The sequence below is a fragment of the Otolemur garnettii genome, unplaced genomic scaffold (assembly GCF_000181295.1).
Source record: "Otolemur garnettii isolate 467f Iridium unplaced genomic scaffold, OtoGar3 scaffold00172, whole genome shotgun sequence".
In the NCBI taxonomy this organism is placed as follows: domain Eukaryota; kingdom Metazoa; phylum Chordata; class Mammalia; order Primates; family Galagidae; genus Otolemur; species Otolemur garnettii.
Genome location: NW_003852567.1, coordinates 2,913,698 through 2,920,033, shown reverse-complemented (window position 1 = coordinate 2,920,033; position 6,336 = coordinate 2,913,698).

The window sequence follows — 6,336 nt, the reverse complement described above, 5'->3', positions numbered from 1 at the left end:
AGAGGTCAGCATCTTTCCACATTTCTCACACTTCAGGCAGGGCCTGTGCCATTCCTTGCGCAGAGAGGTTATTGCTCATAAGTACATTTACTTATGGCACTGGGACAATTGGGCACGGCATCTGTAGCTGGCCAGGAACTGGCTGTTGGTGTGAGACTCGAAGGTATTCTAATTAATACGATGTAGTAGTGGTACAAGGATAGATAAACAGAGCAATGAACTAGAATACAGCCCACATGAAACAGACCTCACATGTATGGACACTTGCTTATCACTAAGGTAGCGCTGCAGAACAGTGGGGAAAGGACCACAGTCTTTTTGTTTATTTGTTTTTTGGGTTTTTTTGAGATAGAGTCTCACTCTGTTGCCCTGGGTAAAGTGCCATGGGATCATAGCTCACAGCAACCTCAAACTTCTGGGCTTGAGTAATCTTCTTGCCTCAGATTCCTGAGTAGCTGGGACTACAGGCACCCACCACCAAAGCCTTGCTAGTTTTTCTATTTTTAGTATAGGTGGGATCTCACTCTTGTTCAGCTGGTCTTGAACTCCTGAGCTCAAGCACCCCTCGAACTCCCCCACCTTCAGCACTGCCCCCCATCCCCACAGCCTCCCAGAGTGCTAGGATTACAGGCATGAGCCACCACACCTGGCCCAGGACCACAGTCTTTCCGATAAATGTACTGGGATCCCTGGATATCTGTATGGGAAAAAGCAATTGGCTTTAAGTCCCACAATGGCTATGTGGTAAAGCCAAGCCAAATGTTATCTGGCTCCAAAGTCCTACCCTTATACTCGGTCAACCACCCGTCACTTTCCAAACTGTTACAAGCAATAGGTCCCCCAAGTTATGGAAGTGCCCTGTAACTCAGGAAGTGCAATGAGTACCTGTTGGTGAGGCTGTGGTTATTGAGATAACAACTGCCTTCCAGGTAAGGAGTGTGGCCTTGGCTGACAGCCCAAAAGCCCCTGGTGGGTCCCCCACCTCTTTAATACAGTGCAACTAGCATCTGAGCTCCAAGTCTCCTTAAAAGATGGCTCTTTGGTTTGCTATGGGCAGAGGGACTCAAGCAGGACCTTGCAGCCCAGGTGCTCAGGGCTAGAATCCTCTCAGAGCACTTTGAGAGGCTCTGAAGTTCCCTGCGTGTCAGGCAGTTTGGGAAAAAGCAGGAGCTAGGCCAGTAGAGACCCTTGGGACAAGTTTTGAGTTTCACTTTTTAAGCAGAACTTTGTGTTTCTGTGGCTTTGGTCCAGGGGGTGAGGCAGACTAAAGAAGGAAATGCAATAGGGCCTTCCAGGAAAATAGGCAGCAAAGGCCTAGTTCTCTTAGCCTCCAGGCCAGGCCTCCAGGGAGCGGGGTCCCTTGGAACTGCCAGCACTGAACTTGCTTCCTCCCTCCCTTCCTCCTTGGCAATTTCCTTGTTCAACAAAGTGAACCTTTGTTTCTGGTCTTGAGGCCTCAAGGGAGGATGGGAGTTCTGTATTAGGTACATCCTGAAGTGTTTTCTTAGAATCATAAGCTGGCAGCTCTGAAGGGCCCTCACAGTCTCCCCACCCAGGTTCTAGATGGAATCCAATGAGAAATGATCTGCCTTGGTCACCAGGGGTTATTCCTAGTCTCCCAGTCCAGGGCTTCCCCAGCTCCCTCTACTGCCTCTGTTCCCCAAAGTGAGGATCCCCAGTAGTGTGCTAGGATATTTCCCACCTCAAGGTGGGAGAGGGGCCAGGGAAGGGCCTGGAAGGCCTTGATTCCCAGAAAAGCTCTGGAACAGTCTCCTAGAGGTTGTGGGCAGTGAAACTGCAAGACAAGATAGGTCCAAAACAGGAAGAGTGCCCACAGACCCTGGGAGTCAGCAGGGCCAAGCTCCGTCAGCCAGACTCACCCTTCAAGCCCAGGGCCTATGAGAGACACACAGTGTCTGAGTCAGCGGCAGAGCATTCAGGGCTGATAGAAGCAGCCCAGCTTGCCTCTGAGACGGCTTGCCCCACAGACGCGTTGGTGGCAGGGGAATTCTCCTGTCCTCAGCATGCAATTTTTCTCTCCCCATTCCATGGTCTCACTGTGGCTAGGTCAGCGTCTATCCAGAGCAAACCACATGTAACATAAATCATTGAGGTCTGGAATTGATGAAGTTAAACCCAACACCCTGCTTTTTAGAATTTTTAGTTCAGCCTGCTTAAAAATCATGAGTCAACAAAACAAACCACAGTCCCTGGCTTCACTTAGGAAAATGCCTTTGGCCGGGAACTCACAGGAGGTTTGGGAATAGAGTGGCTATGACATTCCTTTGTGAAAGGGATCCATAGAGGGGGAGGAAAAGGAAAGCTGAGGCCTTATTGGAAGATCTTATCTCTCCCTTTGCCCAACTAAGTTCCCACATCCTTAGGGCAGATAGTACTGAGCCCTCCTAGTCACCAAATGTTGGCCCAGGCAGGGACAGGTACAAGAGGATGAAGAACCTATATTGTTCGTAAACCAAGGACTGATTGATGCTGTTCAGAGTGATATTTCCAGAGGCAGAAAACATTTATTCAGGTCTGCGTGGATTCTCATCTCCCAGGGGACTCCCTTCTCCCTTCTTCCCCATGCATCAGGCATCCATGGCTCCTTGTGAATAATTTTAATTTTAGTGTTAACCATCCCCATACATCTCCCAGACAAAGGCAACACTGATGCCTTGAATATACGGAGCTGCTGCTGCTAGGTTTACCAGGTTCCTAAGTCTCCTAAAACTGTAAAAGGAAAATGAAACAAAACAGTTGCACCCAAGGGGTGCTCTTAGGTCCAGCTCTGGCTGGAGGCTGCACTTCTCTCAGCAATGCTGCCCCGCCTCCAGCCTCCTGCTCCTACAGTGGGTGCTGGAGTAAGGGCTAGTGGGGCTGGATGAGGAACCAAATCATGGTCCAGCACCTGGAGCCCTGGCCTGGGACTCAGGGGGTCTGGGTCAGACACAAGCTATCCGTGACCTTGTACAAGTCATGTGACCTCTCTGAGCCTGACTGTCCCATGACAGGGATTATGTAATGAACAACACAGAGCAGGTGGGAGTAGGCTGAGTGTGCTCATAAGGGGTGAGCACAGGTGAGGGATTGATTATAGCCGAGTCCATCTGCACCCTCCATTCCTCACCAAGCTGGGAATAAGAGACCAGGGGCCTTGGGGCTGGCTGTCTCCTGTGCTGCTATCATCAGGGAGACCAAAGTCACTATGGCCACTGCAACAGGACACCTTCACAGAATACTTTGAAGGCTCCAACAATGCTCCATTGTCCAGCCTTCCACATCTGGCCCGGAAATGAGTCTCCAACAGCTCCAGGCTCAGGTCTGCGTCAAAATCCAGATGTCAGGTCCTCCCACAACAACAAGACTTCGAGAATCCAGGGCCAAAGATCCACTGGCAATTGGGTCCTGTCATGTCTTCCTGGGCTCCCATTCCTCACAACCCCCCATTCATCCATCAGGTGCCTCAGGCCAATCCCGTACCTCCCTAACCAGGGCATACTGCTCCCTCCCCACCCTGCTCTTTTAGTTTTTTAGTGTTTTTATTATACAAGCATGAATGCTCAATTGCACTCACTAAAGAGCAGCAGAAAAAGTCGTAACTATTTTTCTAAATCTGAGAGAATTGCTAGAAGGCCCCCTCGCCTGTGTTGGGCCCCTGTTCAGCCTCCTCAAACCTTCCCACAGCCAGCCATGTCCCACCACATGTAAACAGGATTCAGGTCTCCACATTCCCCTAGGGCAGGAAGCCCCCATCTCCCAGCCACGGCTGGGAGGCTTGCAGGGAGAATGCAGTTCCCCACAATGGACACCCCAGCTTGTTCTCTCACAGGGCCAACACTCCTAACAAAGGCCTCAGCTCTTAGGGTACTGAGAACATGAACCTGGCCCCAATCTGTACAAAGAAGGGAATATCGTCTTCAATGCTCATCTACTCCCACAGACAATTACAGAGTAATTTCTGCACTAAATTATTCATACATTATCCTGCCATGTATGGAAATACCATTCTGTAGTTTCCTTTTTTTTTCTTAAGACCTCTTTCCAATCGATAAATATAGATCACTTCATCATTATCAATGGTTGCATTGTACTTAATTGCTTGGATGTACCTCACTTTACTTATTTAACACAGTCCCTTGCTGAAGGTGGCTTCTCATTCTGCAGGGCTACAAGCAATATTAGGGCAAACGCTGCCTGGTGTAGGTTTGATTGTTTTCCCAGGATAAATTCCTAATGCTGAATTGTGGGTCGGTCTAGGATAGGCCCCCTTTTAAGAGTTATTTCTACAGTCCACTCCTAGAAATCTTATACCAGTGTGGCAGCAACCTTGTCAGCACCTGTCATAATGCCATCACTCCCGAGTGTCCGGCCCACTGTTCCAACTCCAGTATCTAATATCAAACTCAGGCTGTCCTTCCTGACACAAGGAGACCCAGTCTAGGTGACTCTCCCTGTTTCCATCCCCAGGGATAATCTGGCCCCCGCTTATCATTTCTTCCTTTTAAAAGCCTCCAACTCTTATCATTTCTTCCTTTTAAAAGCCTCCAACTCGTGCTCACTTTGGCAGCACATACACTAGAAGCCTCCAGTTCAACCCCTACCTTCTGCCAACAGTAAGTGGGGACCAAGTGGGCATTTTGGGAGTAAGACTACCAGTCCTGAGATCCTGACTGAGTCCAGGCTTCACCTTTTCTACCTAAGCCTCCCTCCCACCCCCCACAAAGGAACAGTTGTACCTATGTTGTAGCTCTGACACAGCCTAGCCTCTCTAGGGAAGTTCAACATTTGTCTTGGAAACGGTAGCAACTGAAAAGCTATTCATTTGGGGCAGAATGCAAGGCTGGATTCAGTCACCAAGCTGAGTCCCTGTGATTTGCCAGTCTTCAAGTGTAAGAAGCATGAATGTTCAGTTGAACGTTGCTCATGTCCCCCATGAGCAGCCCATCTCAGTCTCAAGTCTCCTGATGGATGGTGCAACTAAATACCATCCTCTGTCACCTCTAAAGTAGAACAGAGAAGGCGAAGTCTTGACCACTGTGAATCTTCTCATTTTATTTTTTTCAAATTGTAGTAAAATATACATAACGAAAATTGATCATTTTAATCATTTTATTTTATTTTATTTTTGATGACAGAGTCTTGCCATGTTGCCTAAGCTAGAGTGCAGTGCTATTATTACAGCTGATTGCAGCCTGAAACTCCTAGGGTCAAGTGATCCTCCTGCCTCAACCTCCTGAGTAGCTGGGACTATGGGCATCAGCCATAATATCTGGCTCCTTTGTCTTATCTTGTTTACGGACAAGGTCTTACTATGTTGCTCTGGCTGGTCTTAAACTCCTGGGCTCAAGTTCTCTCATCTCAACCTCACAAAGTGCTAGGATTACAAGCGTGAATCACAGCACTTAGCCCATTTTAACCTTTTTTTTTTTTTTGTATAGACAGAGTCTCACTTTATCACCCTCAGTAGAATGCCATGGCATCACACAGCTCACAGCAACCTCCAACTCCTGGCCTCAGCCTCCTGAGTAGCTGGGACCATAGGCACCCGCCACAATGCCCAGCTATTTTTTTGTTGCAATTTGGCCGGGGCCGGGTTCAAACCCTCTACTTGCGGTACATGGAGCCGGTGCCCTACCCACTGCGCCACAGGTGCTGCCCCATTTTAACCATTTTTAAGTATAAAGTTCTGTGGCATTAAGTATAGTTATATTGTTGTGCTACCATCACCATCATCCATTTCCAGAACTACTTCATTTTCCCCAACTAAAACTCTAAACTTGTTAAACAATAATTCCCTATTCCCCCTTCCTAGTTCCTAGAAGCCACAATTCTACTTTGTCTCTTTGACTATTTTAATAACTCATATGAGTGGAATTATACAGTATTTTTCCTTTTGTGACTCTCTTATTTCAGTTAGCATAATGTCCTCAAGGTTCATCCATGTTGTACTATACATCAAAGTTTCCTTCCTTTTTCAGGCTCAACAATATTTCATTATGTGTTCATACCATGTTTTGTTTATTCATCCATCAATGGACACATGGGTTGTTTCCTTTTGGCTACTGTGAATAATAGTGCTGTGAACAAATATCTATTCAAGCCCCTGCTTTTATTTCGTTTGGGTACATACCTAGAAGTGGAATTGTTGGATCATACAATAATTCTCTGCTTAATTTTTTGAGGAATTGCCATACCCTTTTCCACAGTGTCTGCACCATTTTACATTCTTGCCAGCAATGCCTAAGTATTCCAATTTCTGTATGTCCTGGCCAACTCTCTCTCTCTTTTTTTAAATAGCCATCTTGATGGATTTTTTTTTTTTTTTTTTTTTGAGAC